This window comes from Oncorhynchus keta, chromosome 18 (assembly GCF_023373465.1).
Source record: "Oncorhynchus keta strain PuntledgeMale-10-30-2019 chromosome 18, Oket_V2, whole genome shotgun sequence".
Taxonomy (NCBI): domain Eukaryota; kingdom Metazoa; phylum Chordata; class Actinopteri; order Salmoniformes; family Salmonidae; genus Oncorhynchus; species Oncorhynchus keta.
In genome coordinates, this window is record NC_068438.1 from 10758526 (window position 1) to 10780547 (window position 22022).

The following is a 22022-nucleotide window of genomic DNA, read 5'->3' on the forward strand; positions in this document are numbered from 1 at the left end:
GGAAATCTGCATTTGGTCTGATGAGTCCAAATTTGAGATTTTTGGTTCCAACCGCTGTCTCTTTGAGACGAAGAGTAGGTGAACAAATGACCTCCACATGTGTGGTTACCACCATGAAGCATGGAGGAGGTGTGATGGTGTAGGGGTGCTTTGCTGGAGACACTGTCGGATGTATTTATAATTCAAGTCACACTTAACCAGCATGGCTACCACACCATTCTGCCTCCACAATCGCCCAAACTCAACCCAATTGAGATGGTTTGGGATGAGTTGAACCGCAGAGTGATGGAAAATCTGCTAACAAGTGTTCAGCATAAGGGAACTCCTTCAAGACTGTTGGAAAATAATTCCAGGTGAAGCTGGTTGAGAGAATGCCAAGTGTGTGCAAAGCTGTCATTAAGGCAAAAGGGTGGCTACTTTGAAGAATCCAAAATTTAAAATATATGTTGATTTGTTTAACATTTTTTGGTTACTACATGATTCCATGTGTGTTATTTCATAGTTTTGATGTCTTCACTATTACTCTACAATGTAGAAAATAGTCTAAATAAAAGCTCTTGAATGAGTAGGTTTGTATAAACTTTTGACTGGTACTGTACTTACACCCCCAACACCCCCAACACACATGCATACAGATGACACACACACAAACTTTCACACGCACCACATGCGCTGCTGTCTATTATCATTTCTGTTGCCTAGTCACTTTAACCCTACCTATATGTACATTGCTACCTCATTTACACAGGAGGTTTATGGCCCCTTAATTGGGGAGGACAGGCTGGTAGTAATGGCATCAAATATGTCAAATGCAGGGTTTCAATGTGTTTGATGCCATTCCATTCATTCCATTCCAGCCATTGTTAGTAGGAGTCCTCTCAGAAGCCTTCTGTGCTCAATTACCTCATACCCCTGCACATCGACTGTGTACTGGTACTCCCTGTATACAACATTATGAGTATATACAGGGTATAAAACAGAAGGAACACCTTTCCATGACAGACTGGCCAGGTGAATCCATGTGAAATGTCACATCTTAATTCCACTTCAAATCAGTCTAGATGAAGGCGAAGAGACAGGTGAAAGAAGGATTTTTAAGCCTTGAGACAACAGACATGGATTGTGTACCGTATGTGTGCCATTTAGAGGGTGAATGGGCAAGACAAAAGTTTGAAATGCCTTTCAACGGGGGTATGGTAGTAGGCGCCAGACACGCCGGTTTGTGTCTGGGTTTTTAACGCTCAGCAGTTTCCCGTGTGCATCAATAATGGTCCACCAAAACATCCAGCCAACTTGGCACAGCTTTGGGAAGCGTTGTAGTCAACATAGATCAGCATCCCTGTGGAATGCTGTCCACACCTTGTACAGTCCATGCCCCGACGAATTGAAGGCAAAAGGGGGGCGGGGGGGGGGGACTTCCTAATATTAGGAAGGTGTTCCTAATGTTTGGTATAGTCAGTGTACAGCCAGGTTATTTTTACTTGTTCACTGTGTATGAATTAATCATGTCACTATTTTTATTTCATTTCTATCTTTATCTCTGCATTGTTGGAAAAGTACAAGCATTTGCTGTTAGTCTACACCTGTTGTTTATGAAGCATTTGACAAATAGCGTTTTATTTGATTTGAAATGTAATACTTCAACAACCCATTGGGAGGCAGAGCCGACTCACTGATCCATGCCCCATCCAAACTCCTCGGAGAGGTAAGCTATGTATTTCCTCCTCAGCAAAGCTGATCTTCCAAAATAAGAAAATATAGTCATGATCCAATGAGCCGGTTGGACAAAAAATAAAACTACTTAAACATAAACCAATAATTACAAATTAATCATGAGCTGCAATAACTCTGAATAATTAAGTTAGACTTAAACAGTGAAATTGGTCATTTAAATGGATGTTAAAGGCCTTTTGGGTTTGTTGCTGATCGATTGAGATTAGATAAATACTCTGCAGTTTGAATAATCAACTATTTTCATCTATTGGTGCAATGTTCAATTAGCATATTATTTTAAATCACAATAATCCTCAAGGTGTTGCTCGCCGTATACTATGACCTTAGTGGTTTTCTACTTCCCTCTCCAAAGGAACCATATGAGGAATGGTTTGTAACAGAGGCACTTGCTCTGTTGTGTTAAGATAAATTGAATTTGGTATTAGAGATCGCTCAATTAGTGTATTTGCAGTTGCGACAAGTGGTGTGAGCTTTGGGGGGGGGACTTGGGTAGCATGGCTCTAAAAGGGTTGGTTATGACTGTGTTTTTATCCTTGGTCTCCCTGCTCTCTCCTTCTAAACCCTGATAAGTTACTTTTCAGCCAGGAATGACAATCTGGAGTGTATATTTTCTGTGCCTGCCACTGTTGATCACTGCAGAAACCTTTTAACTTCATGAATCGGTCAAAGCACTGCCATGCTTTATGCCCGGCCATGGACATAGTGTTTTACATGAGATGCCATACATTTGGCCTTATGCCGCTGCTATAAATGAGACTGATGGGACACTGCATAATGGGGCTTTCTACATTGGCTGGATAAGACGCATTTTCTGTAGGTCTCATAGTGTATGATATCTTTTAAATATATAACTCAAGATTTACAAGTGAATGACAGACTTTCTTGGTATTTTCATAAGCAAAACATATTTTGTGCCTTTATCAATGTTGATCTATGACACCTTTCCTGATGTTGAGCGAACATTTCGATTACATTCTCAGAACTCTAAAGGCCACATTGAACAGTATTTCCACCTATTCCTTTTCCTGGAGAAAAGTGTGTACGTTTGATTTGGGTTAAATATATATTTCTTCCATCCTGAGGACATTGGAGAGCGATGACTGAATTCAAACAAATGGCAAACTCTTTCATCTGTCCTCCCAAATGTTCATTCCAACATTTGAATAACTTTCTATTTCATGGGCATATTTTGTATTGTAATACTGTGCATTACCATGTGGGGAGGCAAAATATGCCCTACTCCTAATGCCTTCCTACCGTAAGGTAGTTGATGCTAAGTTGAATGTGGAACATTGTAATATTCCCAAAACACTAGTCCTAAAGTGATACGCCTGTTGGTTCTACTTTTCTGTGCTTCGTTATTTACTTAACAAATAATGAACACTCAAAATATACACTTATAAATCATATCAATTTTAATCAAAATACAGCTGTAGAGAGAAGCCAAGGATCAAACATACAAATGATGTCTCTGAGTTCTGCAAAATAGGAAAAGTACAAGTTGCTTTTAATACGCTTGCAGCCAGCCCCAAGTGATGTAACCGCCTACGTCAACACCTTCTACACATGAGACCAAGCCCATGCATATACAGTTATACAAACTTGCAGGAGATAATAGCTTGTGTTTTCTAAGGGCTAAGCAGTAATTTTCCACTCCCGTGTGGCTTTATAGTGGTATGTCTGACTTGTCTCTTATCTCTTTCACTCCCCTGCAGTGTTCTATGTCTATGCATCGCTTTTAGCCTTGAGGCGCTTTCTCACACACACACACCCTGTTTTGACATTTACATTTAAGTCATTTAGCAGACGCTCTTACACATTTCTTATAAGAGGCAGAGACTAGAAAAGAACTGGGGAACAATATTAAACCTTATATATATATATATATATATAGCTAATCTGTAGTCCAGGACCATATAAATGTAGTGGGGGAGGGGTTTTATAGCCCTTCCCCTTCTATTAATACAACATAGGCATAATCAATTATTATAATACATCAAACATTTGATGCAGCCCCTATCAGAGGGCCTCTGGTTTCAATTTGAATGCCAGTGGTTCTTTCAGAAAAGCTGTTACATGCCCAAATCCAAATTGATTTCTGCTAGCAGCATTGGTGTGACGACAGAACACCCAGCACATAATAGCCCGCCCAGAGCTAGGGTTCCATTTGTATTCCCCTGGCTGGCTGGCTGGCTGGCTGGGTGTCTACTTTGGACCCATTTAGGCCTTTGTTATTCATGATATGGGGATGCTGGCAGAGGAAGCCCGGTGCCTGGTGATGCAGGGACAAACTAATTGGCCTATAAATTAAATGGTCATATAAGAATAAAAACGATTTCTTCAGTATTTGTCTAGCTGGCATGTCATAATACAATGCTTTATACAAATGACTAGTTACAAGATCCTATTGACATTTTTTACAAAAGTTGTTCGTTACAGTTTGTAAAAGTCCAGACTCAGACCCTCAAAATGGCATATCATACGCTACAATTGGAAAAAAGTAATAGGAACGTTATGCTGCTATGAAAGAAGGCGAGGTCATTACAGGCGATTCAAAGCTGGGACTGAGAAACTGAAAAAACAGCTTCTAAATCAAGGCTATCAGACTGTTACACATCTTGCTTGTTTGTAGGTGACCAAATACTTATTTTCCACCATCATTTGCAAATAAATTCACTTCTATTGAAGTGTACCTATGATGAAAATTACAGGCCTCTCCCATCTTTTTAAGTGGGAGAACATGCACAATTGGTGGCTGACTAAATACTTTTTTGCCCCACTGTATATATAAACACATACATACACTTTTATCCTATATATTCTACAGATATACTCTATACACATACTGTCCATAATGTCTATAAATCCAATAACAGTACCAGTCAACAGTTTGGACACCTACTCATTCAAGGGTTTTACATTTATTTTTACTATTTTCTACATTGTAAAATAGTAGTGAAGACATCAAAACTATGAAATAACATATATGGAATCATGTAGTAACCAAAAAAAGTGTTAAACAAATATATTTATATATTTTATATTTGAGATTCTTCAAAATAGCCACCCTTTGCCTTGATGACAGCTTTGCACACTCTTGGCATTCTCTCAACCAGCTTCATGAGGTAGTCACCTGGAATGCATTTAAATTAACAGGTGTGCCTTGTTAAAGGTAATCTGTGGAATTTATTTCCTTCTTAATGCGTTTGAGCATCAGTTGTGTTGTGACAAGGTTGGGTTGATATACAGAAGATAGCTGTCACGAACGTCGTCGGGGAAATGACTAGACCACGGTGCAGCATGGTGAGCGTACATTTTCTCTTTATTTAAAATGTCGCCAACAAAACAAGAAACAACAAAACGAATGTGAAGCTTACTAGGGCTATACAGGCCATTAACAAAGACAACTACCCACAACTAAGGTGGAAAAACAGGCTACCTAAGTATGATTCCCAATCAGAGACAACGATAGACAGCTGTTCCTGATTGAGAACCATACCCGGCCAAAACATAGAAACAGAAAGCATAGAAATAAAGAAACTATAATACCCACCCATGTCACACCCTGGCCTAACCAAAATAGAGAATAAAAACCTCTCTATGGCCAGGGCGTGACAATAGCCCTATTTGGTAAAAGACAAATCCATATTTTGGCAAGAACAGCTCCAGCTCCAGTAAAGAGAAACGACAGTACATCATTACTTTAAGAAATGAAGGTCAGTGAATACGGAAAACTTAAAGTACAGTCGCAAAAACCGTCAAGCGCTATGATGAAACTGGCTCTCACGAGGACTGCCACAGGAAAGGAAGACCCTGAGTTACCTCTGCTGCAGAGAATTAGTTCATTAGAGTTACCGGCCACAGAAATTGCAGCCCAAATAAATGCTTCAGAGTTCAAGTAACAGACACATGTCAATGTCAACTATTCAGAGGAGACTGCGTGAATCAGGCCTTCATGATCGAATTGCTGCAAAGAAACCACTACTAAAGGACACCAATAAGAAGAAGACTTGCTTGGGCCAAGAAACACGAGCAATGGATGTTAGAACGGTGGAAATCTGTCCTTTGTTCTGATGAGTCCAAATGAGAGGTTTTTGGTTCTAACTGCCGTGTCTTTTTGAGATACAGAGTAGGTGAACGGATGATCTCCGCGTGTGTGGTTCCCACCGCGAAGCATGGAGGAGGAGTGATGTTGTCGGGGTCCTTTGCTGGTAATACCGTCAGTGATTTATTTAGAATTCAAGGCACACTTAACCAGCATGGCTACCACTGCATTCTGCAGTGATACGCCCTCCCATCTGGTTTACGCTTAGTGAGACTATAATTTGTTTTTCAACAGGACAATGACCCAACACACCTCAAGGCTGTGTAAGGGCTATTTGACCAAGAAGGAGAGTGATGGAGTGCTGCATCAGATGACCTGGACTCCCAATTGAGATGGTTTGAAATGAGTTAGACCGCAGAATGAAGGAAAAGCAGCCAACAAGGGCTCTGCATCTCAAGGGATTTCTTTGAAGGCAGCATCGGGAGAACCACGCTTCTATATGCAGTATGCAATGTATGCATTCTGAGTATCCTGGATAGAGACATCACAGCCTACTCATCTCCAACTCACAACTGATAAACTGTTCATTACCTTGTGGCTGCTCTATGAATATGGGTTCTAGCTGCAATTATTAATTGAAATGTAACACTATTCTGTTTTGAAAAACCAGTGGAGCAGAGTAGAGCGCTTTGGAATTACTCTTCTTCAACTAACTTTTAATTCTGTCTTGTTTCTTCCACCTTAGCCTGATTTCTCCCGCATGGACTGAAGCAGAGCAGACAAACCCCTATAGTCTAAAGCACGGTGACAGGTAACACAGCACTGTGACTTCAATTGAAATGGAGCCGAAATGGCCGCCTAAACCCTCTAGAGAGCCGTGTGAAACTGTCTAAATGTTGGAGCTGCTGCATGCAGCCTTTGCTGAGACCAGAGGCAAAGTGGTGGAAGGTGTCCAAGTATAACAAGAGCAAAACATGAATTAATCAAATGCTCTCAAAGCTCTCAGAGTCTGAAATAATCAACAGTGGGGGGCATGTGACCGAGCCCACGGGGTAGTGCCACTGAAAATAGACAAAGGAATGCTTTATGGAGGACATAGAATAAGTGTTGCAACTGAAACTGGAGCGCCAACACTCAAGTCGCATGTAAGTGTCAAGTGTAGACACACCCCTAGTGTTATGCTCTAACTACTGTGTGCCTCCGAGAGGAACATGCAAAGTATCCACTTTGGTCATAAATTACACATTTTCAGGCTCAGCACAAACAGTGGCACGAAAGAGAATGTGAACCCTTTGGAATTGCCTGGATTTCTGCATAAATTGGTCATAAAATGTGATCGGATCTTCATCTAAGTTACAACAATAGACAAACAGTCTGCTTAAGCTAATAACACACAAACAATGATACATTTTCATGTCTTTATTGAACACACCGTGTAAACATTCACAGTGCAGGGTGGGAAAAGTATGTGAACCCTTAGATTTAATAGCTGGTTGACCCTCCTTTGGTAGAAATATCTATCCTCAGCCAAATGTTTTCTGTAGTTGCGGATCAGACCTGCACAACGGTAACAAGGAATTTTGGACCATTCCTCTTTAAAAAACTGTTTCAGTTAAGCAATAATTCCTAATGTTCTTAACTGACTTGCCTAGTAAAATAAAGGTAAAATAACTCAAATGACCTGCTCTCGAGGTCATGTCACAGCATCTTAAATACGGTTGAGGTCAGGACTCTGACTGGGCCATTCCAGGTGTATTTTCACTCCAGGTGTATTTGAAACCATTCTGTTGTTGATTTACTTCTGTGTTTTGGGTCGTTGTCCTGTTGCATCACCAAACTTCTGTTGAGCTTCAATTGGCGAACAGATAGTCTAACATTCATCCTGCAAAATGTCTTCATAAACTTGCAAATTCATTTTTCTGTCGATGATAGCAAGCTATACTTTATAGTTTGGATGAGGTTTTGATGTTGGTGAGCGGTCTTTTTTTCTTCACACATAGTGTTGTGTTCCTTCCAAGCATCTCAACTGTAGTTTCATCTGTCCACAGAATATTTTGACAGTAGCGCTATGGAACATCCAGGGGCTCTTTTGCGAACTTCAGATGTGCAGCAATGTTTTATTTGGACAGCAGTGGCCTCTTCCATGGTGTCCTCCCATGAACATTTCTTGTTTAGTGTTTTACATATTGTAGACTCGTCAACAGAGATGTTAGCATGTTCCAGAGACTTCCAGGCTTTAGCTGACACTCTAGGATTCTTAACCTCATTGAGCGGTTCCCCCTCTGTATATAGTCTCACTATTGCTATTTTACTGCTGCACTTGAATTACTTGTTACTTTTATTTCCTATCCGTATTTTTTAAAACTGCATTGTTGGTTAGGGGCTAGTAAGTAAGCATTTCACTGTAAGGTCTACTACACCTGGTGCATATGACTAAATGATGTCTGCTAAATGACTTAAATGTAATGTAAATGTATGTATTCAATATAGACAAGAAAAATACAATGTGTGTTATTAGTTGAAGCAGACTGTGTTTGTCTATTGTTGTGACTTAGATGAAGATCAGATCTAATTGTAAGTCCGGGTAATTCCAAATTGTTCACATACCTTTTCTTGCCACTGTATGCTGAATGTATAAGTACGAATCTAGGTCATGTGTTTCTCAGGCTTTAAAAAGTTCCTAGTTATTCTAAAGCATGTTTGTTTAACCTGTGATACAATTTAATGATGACTTTTGTTTTTAATTGATAAGGTTAGCAATGCAATTCAGAAGCGGTATGTAAATCAAAGTCGAGCCTTACAATGGCGAAGAGGAGGATCTAGAGATCCATCAGCTAGACAAGAGACATACAGCCAACGTCAAACCGAAGGCAGCAGAAAACTACTTTCAGGGCATCGAGGTATTTTACGTTGCCTTTCAAGTCTGACTGACACAATGAATACATTGATTCAATATCAATTTACAAGCATTGTTTACATGAGGGCATGCACCACCAATCTGTATCTGTAATTGCAAACGGGAAGTGGAAGACAGACATCTTTAAATTAGGAAATATATTTGTTGAATTTGTTTTTTCATTAATAGTGGGGGAAAGTTTCAACGAAAAAAATGTGGGATAAATACAATTTTAAAAAGCAACAACCAGTCTTCCAGCGAGCTTTCGCATGAGGTGGCAAAAAAAAGGAGTTAGTCTTTTCCTACTTACACTGATAAATGCGTTGAGGGAAATGTACTTTGTACGATTGTGATGTGTTGTAACCCAACCTAGCTATCTTAAGCTGAATGCACCAGTCGCTCTGGTTAAGAGCATCTGCTAAATGACTGAAATGTAAAAAATAATAATAATAATATTAACAACCATGAAGTCTTCAGCGAGCCTTCAGTTGAGGTGGATGATGTGTTGAGAGAGAGAAAAATACATCACCTTTACAGCAGGAGCAACACAAGTCAGTGAGATAGAGAATCTCCTGGCTGTTTTTTTTTTTAAATGGCAGGCCCATGAAAGCCTCGTCTCTCAAAACAGACTGGGTATAAAGCATGCACAATGATATGGACTAGTGATTTTTTCAGTGATTGGATTGTATGGTTATGAGCAGGGGACAGAGGAGTGTCCGGTACGCGTCTATTTGAAGGCGGTGGAAAAGCTATGGCGTTTCATGTTTTTTTTATTTGGAAACTGATGGACTGTAATGCTCAGTGGGGTTTCTACTCAGAGTTAGGCAGCCAAACAACGTTCCTATAATGCAGACATACAGTAGAAAGGAATGTTACATCACCCAACAGCACAAGCAGCCGACATAAGGCCCATCCCCACTCAAGTTATACATCTGTTGTACAACGCATCTGGCACAACGGTTGTGATACAACAGAGTTTTTCTGCAGAGAAAATGACTACACAAACATTCTGGAGACACTGCACAAGAGTTAAGCATTTTTGTGCAGACAAACTACAAACTATACATTACAAAATATCAGCTGTATCACAACCACTGTGTCAGATGCATTGTACATCAGTTGAACAACCTGAGTGTGTACGGTGGCACAGTGTAGAACTCCTTTCAGCTCCATTTTATTATATATAAAGTCCTGTTTCCTTGATACATGTGCATAAATGGGAAGTAGATTCATAAATGGACAGCAGTTCATCCCAGCGTTGAAGCCTACTTGTAGGTCTCAAATCTATTCTAATAGCTATTCTAGATGTCTGTGGGTTTTTATGAGTTTCTGCTCATCTGTGACGTTTGAATACGTCGCAACTCACAAGTGGTCTGCTCTGGCTTGATCTCAGCTAGCTACTGGAGCATATGAGTGCCAAGGAGAGGTGCTTCATTATACACAGTCTGCTCCAGAAGCTTTAAAGCCCAATAATAAATTAATAACAAAGACAGCGGCTGACCTATTGATGAATCATTATCGTTTCATCTTGCCACGAGTCTTGCCTCAAAACATCTTGCCTCAACGTCATCAGTGAGAGTTGCAAAGAAAAAGTCATATCTTAGACTGGCCAATAAAAAGAAAAGATTAATATGGGCAAAATTACACAGAGGAACTTTGCCAGTGTCTGTCGCCTCTTCACTGTTGACGTACAGACTTGTGTTTTGTGGGTACTATTTAATGAAGCTGCCAGTTGAGGACTTGTGAGGCGTCTGTTTCTCAAACTAGACACTAAAATGTAGTTGTCCTTTTGCTCAGTTGTGCACCGTGGCCTCCCACTCCATGGAATAGCCTTCATTTCTCAGATCAAGAATAGACTGACGAGTTTCAGTGGAAAGTTTTTGTTTCTGGCCATTTCGAGCCTGTAATCGAACCCACAAATGCTGATGCTCCAGCTACTCAACTAGTCTAAAGAAGGCCAGTTTTATTGCTTCTTTAAATCAGAACAGTTTTCAGCCATGCTAACATAATTACAGAAGAGTTTTCTAATGATCAATTAGCCTTTTAAAATGATCAACTTGGATTAACTAACAACGTGCCATTGGAACACAGGATTGACGGTTACTGACAATGGGCCTCTGTACGCCTATGTAGATATTCCATTTTGTTTTTAATGAAGGAGACGTTTACTGCTACAATAGTAATTTACAACATGAACAATGTCTACACTCTATTTCTGATCAATTTGATGTTATTTTAAATGGGAAAAAAATTGACATGTCTAAGTGACCCCAAACTTTTGAACGGTAGTGTACATAAACTAACTTGGTTACAAATGTCTTTCTCTAAAAAAGGCGCAAAAATAGAAATAAGCGGAACTATATACAAATGGCATTCGTGTTCATTTTATATCCCAGGTGTAGATGACTAGATTTCACTTTCACCGTAGCTTGTGCATATCGTGATAAAAAGCAAACTGGCATTACGGACAGAAGATCTGGCATTTCACCCCCCTCTGTGTTTTGTGCAATTGCTTGTAGTTCTTTTTGTCGTTTGGCATGTGTGTTGAATAGTGACACTCACCTTGAGTGGGGAGTCTTGTGATTGTTGTGAGGTTGCTTTGGGCCCCCAATTCAGCCATTCCCAACACCAGCTGCTCTCTGAAGGCCAACTGAGAGAGAGGGGTTTGACCTTTTGCTTTGGCCATCTGTTTGCGGAGAATGAAAGCAATTACTGTAGCAATGTCCACAAAGTGGTGAAAAAGTCTTATACCACTTCCTGGTCTGATGGAGGACCTGGTAGTAGCCTATCAGAGCATCAGATAGGTCGACACCCCCCAATGCTGGCATTGTAGTCCTTCACAGAAACAGGAATAGGGACATTCGTCCTCACCCATGCCCCAAAGGCATTTTTCCCCCTCCTAGAGACGTGGTCGTTATTGAATGCCTTATGCTGTGTTGTGAGCATGGTTACTTCCCTAGTGTCCTTCCATTTCACAAAAAGCAGCTTGTTAGTCCTGATCCAACGTATGGTCCCCCTCTCCGCTGTCTTTGTCATGTCGTTTACTTTGGTCTTGGGGAAATCGATTCAGTTAGGATGAATGGTGCACAAAGCCCCTATTTAAAAAAAGTGGTCTATGTACCCACTGCCAAGTAAGGGGAAGTCCATCAGCTGCATGACAGAGTCATAACTAAGGCTCTTCCAAGTGGGTGGGCCTTGCCTTCATAGATAAAAAAGATCCATGTGTAGGCAGAGGCTGAATCGGCACAAAGAGCTTGTAGCCCCATTTGGCCGGCTTATTTTTAATATATTGCTTCAAGCCAATTCGTACATTTGAGGCAACCATGCTCTCATCTAAAGATAGATAGATTTTGAGCCGGTTGGAAGTAAATGTTGTATGCCTCCACCATGTCATGATAAAGGGGCTTGACTCTTGCAAGACGATCATACCCTGCAGTCCCCTTCTTCTGGTCATTTTACTGATCCTTTTGTGGGTCACTCATGTGAAGAGTACAGTTGATGGCCAAGAATTGGTTTGCACTCATGATGGAGGTGAGGAACTCGAACCGATAGAGTAGGGACTTGCTCCAGTTGTCAGCTAGTCTTTATACCTTTACCAGTTCCATGTAAATCACCAAGGAAATGTAGTGGAGCATGTCACCCATGGTCTCTGCCTTCCTCCCTGCTGCTTCTTGTCCCCATACTTGTTGGTATTACTAATTAGTGTTCTCAGTACAGAGGATGGAAAGTAGAGCTCAAACAGCTGTAAGGGGGTGTATGTTTCATCACTAACCAACTGTGGGCCTTCAGGTTGTTTGGATTTACACCAAAATTGTTCTGGCTCCTCATCATCTTCAAGGATGTATGCCACCTGTCCTCAGTTTCATCTCCCTCTGTTGTGATACTTCCACTGCCTCTCCTCCTGCTTCTCCCTCTGTTGAGGCCTAGATCTCCTCCCTGTCCCCGCACCTTCAGATTAACTTGCAAAGAGGGGAGTGTTGCCAGGGCCTGCAGTGGATGTGGTTGAAGAGGAGAGGGGCCTTTGTCAAGTGGGAGATGTAGAACTATCAGATGGGGTGATTGAGACAGCAGTGGGGGTGAAGATGTTGACTGGCGGGGGCGCTTGCTGGGGAGGGGTGGCTCCCAAATATCATCCAACTCCTTCCTACTGTGGTGAATAAAAGAAAGGGATAAATTGTTGTAAGACACAGAATTACAGTTGGTTAAATTTACAAAGCGACATTACTGTAAAGTAAAAACACCTAGCCTAAACTTTCTCTGTACAGTGACTCACATAGAAGGTGTGAAGCACACATACACACAATGCAAACAGTACCACTTTGGAGACAAAGTCAGAGGTGAGAACCACAAATAAACAATGGCCATGAGGGTTGTGGCCCCCAAAGTTACAAGAATGAAACTTAGAACAGCAAACTAATATGAAACATAGACAACTACTACTTTGGAATTATATGACATTGAAATTACTTGTTACATAGGCCTATGTAAACTAAATCCAAAATGAAGAAAACAAAAAACAAAATATATACACGTGAATATAGTAAATTAGCTAGATAAAGTAATGAAAATAATTTACTTACAGATCTAAAATCCTTCTAGAAAGCAATTTGTCAGCCGAGTGAAAAAATCCTCGTGGTCCAAATCGCTCCCCTGATTCGAATCCTACTCCAGTATTTTATTCAAAACTTCTAGGTCAGTATACTTATTCATAGCTGCCTTCTTTTTAGGTCCCTGTTTAATATTCTCAGTTTTTCCCTCCTAGAGGAGCCATCTTTTATGCTAAAGAGATTAAATTAAAGTGATGAAATTGGCTCTGCCTGCCTTTATAAATGTGTATGCCCATATACAGTTGAAGTTGGAAGTTTACATACACCTTAGCCAAATACATTTAAACTAAGTTTTTCCACAATTCCTGACATTTAATCCTAGTAAAAATTCCCTGTCTTAGGTCAGTTAGGATCACCACTTTATTTTAAGACTGTGAAATGTCAGAATACTAGAGAGAATTATTTCTTTCAGCTTTTTCAGCTTTTATTTCTTTCATCACATCCCCAGTGGGTCAGAAATTTACATACCAATACTAATGGAGTGTAGTTGGTTTAGGTAGCCTTCCACAAGCTTCCCATAATAAGTTAGGTGAATTTTGGCCCATTCCTCCTGACAGAGCTGGTGCAACGGAGTCAGGTTTGTAGGCCTCCTTGCTTACACATGCTTTTTCAGTTCTACCCACACTTTTTCTATAAGATAGAGGTCAGGGCTTTGTGATGGCCACTCCAAAACCTTGACCTTGTTGTCCATAAGCCATTTTGCCACAACTTTGGAAGTACGCTTCTGGTCACTGTCCATTTGGACCAAGCTTTAACTTCCTGACTGATGTCTTAAGATGTTGCTTCAGTATATCCACATAGTTGCCCTCCCTCATGACGCCATCTATTTTGTGAAGTGCACCAATCCTTCCTGCAGCAAAGCACCCCCACAACATGATGCTGCCACCCCCGTGCTTCACGGTTGGGATGGTGTTCTTTGGGCTTACAAGCCTCCCCCTTTCTCCTCTAAACATAACGTTAGTCATTATGGCCAAACAGTTATATTTTTGTTTCATCAGACCAGAGGACATTTCTCCAAAAATACAATCTTTGTCCACATGTGCAGTCTGGCTTTTTTAATAGCGGTTTTGGAGCAGTGGCTTCCTCCTTGCTGAGCAGCCTTTCGGGTCATGTCGATATAGGACTCATTTTTACTGTGGATATAGATACTTTTGTACTTGTTTCTTCCAGCATCTTCACAAAGGTCCTTTGCTGTTGTTCTGGGATTGATTTGCACTTTTCGCACAAAGTACGTTCATCTTTAGGAGACAGAACGCGTCTCCTTCCTGAGCAGTATGACGGCTGCATGGTCCCATGGTGTTTATACTTGCGCAACGATTGTTTGTATAGATGAACGTGGTACCTCCAGGCGTATGGAAATTGCTCCCAAGGATGAACCAGACATCTGGAGGTCTGAATTTTTTTTCTGAGGTCTTGGCTGATATCTTTAGATTTTTCCCATGATGTCAAGCAAAGAGGCACTGGGTTTGAAGGTAGGCCTTGAAATACATCCACAGGTACACCTCCAACTGACTCAAATGATGTCAATTAGCCTTTCAGAAGCTTCTAAAGCCATGACATAACTTTCTGGAATTTTCCAAGCTGTTTAAAGGCAGTCAACTTAGTGTATGTAAACTTCTGACCCACTGGAATTGTGATACAGTGAGTTAAAAGTGAAATAATCTGTCTGTAAACAATTGTTGGGAAAATTACTTGTGTTTTGCATAAAGTTGATGTCCTAACCGAGAAGCCAAAACTATAGTTTGTTAACAAGACATTTGTGGAGTGGTTGAAAAACTAGTTTTAATGACTCCAACCTAAGTGTATGTTAACTTCTGACTTCAACTGTATCATAGTAAGTTACACCAAAGATCTGAAGGCACTGATCAATAGCCAAGAACCTCAGCTTTCCGCAGACTCCCTGCTTTGCAGATAGGGGCTGCCATTCTCATACTAGAATGAATTGAATAAAACAAATCTAATAAGGTCCCCAAATTTCAGGAGGTTCAGAAACCCGACATTCGACCTCACCCGTTGGGGACTTGCAGCGATGAGACAAGGTCGTAATTGGATCGCAATTGGATATCACGAAATTGGGGAGAATCTTTAGTTATTTATGGGTGTGTTCTTGCAGTAAGGCTAACTTACTGCACTCGCTTAGTCGGCGAGTGAAGTCAATCAAATGTATTTATAAAGCCCCTTTTACATCAGCAGATGCCACATAGTGCACATACAGAAACACAGCCTAAAACCCCAAAGAGCAAGCAATGCAGATGTCGAAGCACTGTGGCAAGGAAAAACTCGACCAGCCTCATTATTGCAGTAATTAAATCAATATTAAATAAAGATGATTGTTTGAAGAAATGACCAAATCTCTGAGCACTGAATGTCTACGACACAACCCATCTGCAACTTGAAATGTATTGACAAATGATCTATTCCTTATCAAATTCAATATGCCCTTAACCTGCCAGTGATCGTTATCCCCCCCTCCCAGCCTCTCAAGATTAAATACTATAGACACATGGTTAGTATTGACTTAGGACGACTCGCATGTTGCAGAATCGGTAAACCTCAAAGAGGCCACACACATTCTGTTACAAACCTGACTGTGTGGTGAACCAAAGCTAATTAACTTTAGAAGAATTGCGATACTCCTCCTGGGATGAAGCGCTCTGCCAATTGATTACTGACAACAATCAAAAGTATTCCCATCATCAAGAGAATAATATATACAGTGACAGAATACACAGTGACAAAATGAAGGAAGACTCATGGACCAATATTTGACAATATGGTCCCGGTCAGTCATTCACATGAGCTTTCATATTAACAGGCTGTTGTTAGTCAGCATACTGAGTGAAGGAAGGTCCATAGCAGGTCCATATCAGACAGCCTGAGAGTAAAACAGTAGGAGAGCGGAGATGTTGAAGGTGAACAAATGTGTGGGTGCAGGGGCTGGTAATCATGGCAGAGCATCTGAGGAACACGACAGGCTCCAGAGTAAACCTGGTGACAAGTGCCATCCCCAGTTAGTCCCCGTAGACAGCCTGCTAATTAAAGCTAGCGCGTCTGTACGTACATGTGTTTAGATCCTAGAGTGGATGATATGTGGGCTAGCCACCTTAGGGACGCTGATAAATTGTGACACCAGAATAGCGCTCCCCCACCTGACAGGGCCACATCTGCCACGGCCCCCTCTGACAGTGCTAAGCACTCCATTTTTCATACATACACATACACTCTGACATGCACACTCATGCACCTGCAAATACACACGCATAGACAAACGCACGTAGCCATATACTCACTGTGAGTACAAAAGTGTATCTCCCATAATCTAACGGCCTATACATCCTTTCAGTCCTATACCTTCTCTCATGTACACTGCCATGACCCAAACACATGTATGCTCACACAATCTCCCCTGCACTCACTGACAAATACACAAAAGCGTCACACCTCTGTCACTCTGGGATCTATCACCATCGGTCAGCCTTGACACTTTTGTTTACCGAGAGGAGACCTGAAATAAACCTGTCAGGATCCCAGGGAGGATTTTAACAGCCATCAGTCTTAACCAGGAGTCTTCCAGAAGAGGGACACAGGCGATTAGCACGTCAGACGGTGCCCAGGTATGACTGTTGACACTGTCAGACGAGAGGTACTTGGCGGTGGCGTGTGGCGTTCCTTCTGTATGTGGTCAAAGTAGGCACGTTTCAGAAAGTCACACTGACCGCTTAACTATGTAGGCAGTGACACGGCCGGCCTGCATCAATATGGGTGAACTGAGGAAGGGCCTGGTGATGTGCTCGTCTGTTATCATTAGTCACTTGACTCTGTTGGCTCCTCCCCCATACAGAGGGAGACTGGCGTCTGGCCTGTCTCTGAGGCTCACTGTGTGTCTGTGATAAACACACAGCTAACATCAACACAACAAATCAACCTTATCATTGACAGGAGGACCAAGCCCTGGGGCTTTGTTTACATCCTTACAAACTAAAACACTACATGATCAAAAGAATGTGGACACCTTCTCGTCAAACATCTAAACATTCTAAAATCATGGGCATTAACATGGAGTTGGTCCCCCCCTTTGCTGCTATAACAGCCTCCACTCTTCTGAGAAGGTTTTTCACTAGATATTGGAACCTTGCTACAGGGACTTGCTTCCATTCAGCCACAAGAGGATTAATGAGGTCGGGCAAGGATGTTGGGCGATTAGGCCGGGCTCTCGGTCGGCGTTCCAATTCATACCAAAGGTGTTCGATGGGGTTGAAGAGTACCATGTTTACATCTTTACAAACTCAAACATATCTGGATCCACACACGCATGCATAAACGCACACACTGCTTAGGTGTCTGCCCTCTAGATGTTCTTCCCTTTCACCTCGTTACCCTGCTCGTGATAATTCAGTTTGTCTCCTCAACAAGGTGAAATGAAAAGCATTAACAGTAAAGCGTCAGCCTAGCAACAGATGCCTATCGGCAACCTCCATAAATATATTGTAGTTGAACTATAAGCCATGCCTTTAGTCACACGGTGATTATTGTAGAAGGATTTACCGTATTTTACACCTCACTAATACTGGCCCATTATCTTATTGCCTGCAGCCAAAAATGACCATGGCTAATGTCACCGCGGCAGTGTGGGGAGACTGGTGAGAGGTGACAATCTCTCTCCTCTCTTTGAGCAGCCCATGGTTTATGAGGTGTGACAAGAGGCAGACTGGGTCACTGTTAGGGCCATTGTCAGCTACCAAGATCTGGGGCCGAATAGCATGAAGACGCCCAGGGGTCTGTCACGGCAGCGGCCTAATGGCCCCTCAACAGCCATGCAGAGGGTAACTCGTTCAATCATGGGCATATGGTGTCTGCCAGAGAAGCCTCATGCACAAATCAACATGGGCAGGAATGTTGCTTAGGCTATTTCAGCCCCACACAACAGTCATAAATTCAACCTATTTGCTGTGGCATGTTGCAGAGTTAAGCTGTATCATCCAGTCCATGATATACTGCTTCTCTGGCGAATGGCGATGATGGAGCTGGTTCAGGCCAGATGCACTGACTGGCTGCATAAGTCTCTGTCATAACATGACAGGGATGGAATGTGAGGAGGACTGTGTTCGGGAGTTTATTCAGGGGGGCGTGTCTGAATAGCATGGGTCAATATGTATACAGGACACAGCCTTGATGTGCCAACCATGGTTGAATTATAAATAGCCAACGAGATATCGGATAGAAATAGTTCTGGGTACATTTTGTATCTATGATTCAGTCAATGTATGAGGGGTGAGTCATTTAAATGACAGCTCTTATCACCCAGCAAAAGCAAATTAAATTGATTGATGAAAACTTGAAAAGGCCAACTCTCTCTGGCTGTGGAATTTAGTGCCATTTTTCCGTAGCGTATTATCATAATCTACTGTTTTTCCACCATTTAAGTCGTCCCCTTTGACTTTGGGAAGATTTATTTGGGAAAGGTGGTTTAAGGCAATCTCTGCATAATGCAAGCTGAAATGAGTAAGGAGCTCGCAGACCAGCTGACTGCACGGATTACACAGATGGCTCATTGTTCTTGTCATAAAATATCTAATTGAAAATCTTGACTGTCGGGGAGTGTGACCCTGAGACACAACGGAGCTGTTTGAAATTGGACTGCAGACTTCTGGTGACTCTGCTTTGTCAGGAAGGATTGGATTCCACTTCAAGCTGCGGGTGAAAATACACTGAAATGTACACGGAGGACTGTACTTAAATCATTTGAGGCAGCTTCATCAATGTATTTATAAGTTCTCTCCATTGGAGCAGGCAGACACACTTTCACTATATGACCCGACAAGGGTGCCCCTTGTCTCAGTGATTGTAATCATTTTGTGTAAACATAAAAACTAGTAAATAATAATCATATTGATTACAATATCTCGCCTTTAAAACGAGTGGGTAAGCCTAACAATGACAACACTGCACTGAAGTGTCTGGTTCATCATAATTCCTAGACCCTCTGGTATCCAACAGTGCTTATAATAGCTGCTGCATTCGTTAAACCACTTCAGCAATTCAGTGAAACTCAGTCTGACTACTTCCAACTGTCAAAAACAACCTTTGTGCCTATCAGAATGAGCTGAAGTCCTTTAGGTATCAGTCATAGCACAGTCATTGGAATATTTTGGACAGATGTTTGTTTTTTTGGCCACCATACGATGGCACTGCTGTCTCCAGGTTCCCCTTCTGTAGAGTGTCGAACGGGTTAACTTGAGAACAGAGGTCGAGAAAGTCCACCTGAAGCCTGAGATTAAATGGAATAAAATTAGTTGGGACAAAACAAATTCAGCGCAGGAATGAACAAGACAATAGCTTTGGAGAGATTGCCTCGATAAGATAGAGCTATTCCAAAACTGTGCAACAAGGATCTTTGGAATAATTCTATCGTTGCGGTTCACAGATTTGAATTGCAGATGACCGTTACGTGGAAGACGAGCTCCTCAACAATTCATCATATATCTACCGCTGCAGACTACAGAGTGGCCCAATAAAAAAACACTTGCTGCATCTGAAATGGTATCTTTTCCCATATACATACATGTATATATATATATATATATATATATATGAAACTACTTTAGACCATTAGTATTGGGAATACGGTGCCATTTTGGACCCAGACACAGTGTGTACTGATTTCCGGAGCTGCATGATTACGGTCTGTGTACATCAAGGGCAGCAGCTCTGTTGCTTTTCGCTATGCGGGGAAAGAGAAATGTGGGAGTGTCTTTTGTTTTGAATAGATACAGCAAAAGGGTTGATTGAGTTCATTATGGACATTTACAAGATCAGTGACAAGGCTCATTGGCCTTTTGCCTTTCTTAGAGAAACGGAAGAATGTGACACGCAATCACATTGCAGATTAAGACATCACTACAAGAACGGTAACTCTTAGCTGACATGGTATTATTAGAATGTCAAAATAGTGACATTTAACCATCGTAGTTATCACCTGCGTTGACATTGCTGATAGTGAGATATTACATTATGCCTTAAGCTACAAAACATTAGGAACACCTGCTCTTTCCATGAGACTGACCAGGTGAATGCTATGATCTCTTGTTGTCACCTGCTAAATCCACTTCAATCAGTGCAGATTAAGGGGAGGAGACAGGTTAAGGATTTATAAGCCTTGAGACACGGATTGTGTCGGAGGCCAGCCAAATCTTAGAGAGGAGTGCTAATGGTAGCCTGTGATGTAGTGTGTGTGTGTGTGTGTCCACCATCTCTGAACACTTTCTGCTTATTATAAAATCAGACTGCCAAGCTTCCTTATTGAGCCATTTTCAGATAAACAGGGTGGCTGGCGACAATAGGGCTGTTCGAGCTCAAAGTCTATGTCAAGGTTCCCCAACTGGTGGCCAGGTCCACAGTCATTTTATTTAACACCCAAAGTTCAGCAAAAAAACTAAAAGTAACATGTATTGTTGGACTGAAAAACACCAGCAAATCAGCTACAAGTCATTTTAATAGAATATAATATACATTTTAATAGAATATACAAATGTAAGCAAGGTTTGAAATTGTTTTAGTCAAATACTATCAGTTTGAGCTTCTTGCGGTCAATTTGTAGTCTACAAATGATTTGTAATTACATTGCATTTGCAAAGTGTCTAGACCACTTGACATCTTCCACATTTTGACGTTACAGCCCTATTATAAAACTGACTAACATTTTTTTGTATCCATCTACACACAATACCCCAGAATGAGAAAGTGAAAAGGAAGTTTTAAAAAATCTATTAAATAAACTGAAATACCTTATTTACATAAGAATTCAGACCCTTTGCTATGAGACTCAAATTGAGCTCAGGTGCATCCTGTTTCCATTGTTCATCCTTGAGGTTTCTACAACTTGATTGGAGTACACCTGTGGTAAATTCACTTGATTGGACATGATTTGGAAAGGCTGTCTATATCACACCTGTCTATATCAGGTCCCACAGTTGACAGCGCATGCCAGAGCAAAAACCAAACCACGAGGAAAAGTCTGTAGTTCTCCGAGACAGGATTGTGTCAAGGAACAGATCTGGGGAAGGGTACCAAAAAATGTCTGCAGCATCGAAGGGCCACAAGAACACAGTGGCCTCCATCAATCTTAAAATGGAAGAAGTTTGGAACAACAAAGATTTTTCCTAGAGCTGATCAATTGGGGGAGAAGGGCCTTGGTCAAGGAGGTTGACCAAGAACCCAATGGCCACTCTGACAGAGCTTCTCTGTGGAGATGGGAGAACATACCAGAAGGACAACCATCTCTGCAGCACTCTACCAATCAGGCCTTTATGGTAGAGTGGCCAGATGGAAGCCACTCCTCAGTAAAAGGCACATGACAGCCTACTTGGAGTTTTCCCAAAAGCGACCTAAAGGACTCGGACAATGAGAAACAAGATTCTCTGGTGAGACAATGAGAACCAAGATTGAACCCTTTGGCCTGAATGCCAAGCGTCATGTCTGGAGGAAACCTGGCACCATCCCTACGGTGAAGTATGGTGTCAGCATCATCATGCTGTGGGGATGTTTTTCAGTGACCGGGAGACTAGTCAGGACTGAGAGACTAGTCAGGATCGAGGGAAATAGGAACGGAGCAAAGTACAGAAAGATCCTTGATGAAAACCTGCTCCAGAGCAGGCTGGGGACCTGAGACTGGGGCGAAGGTTCTCCTTCCAACAGGACAACGACCCTAAGCACACAGCTAAGACAACGCAGGAGTGGCTTC

The 22022-nt window shown here is 41.6% G+C and overlaps 1 long non-coding RNA gene across 1 annotated transcript in view; it reads right to left on the reverse strand.

The window, feature by feature from the left end:
• LOC118397253 (uncharacterized) overlaps positions 1-22022 on the reverse strand; it is a 35695-nt gene that overhangs the window by 8084 nt on the left and 5589 nt on the right. The window contains exon 2 of the long non-coding RNA XR_004828387.1: positions 11238-12822. This is a non-coding gene — a long non-coding RNA (uncharacterized LOC118397253). The remainder of the gene's footprint in view (positions 1-11237; positions 12823-22022) is intronic.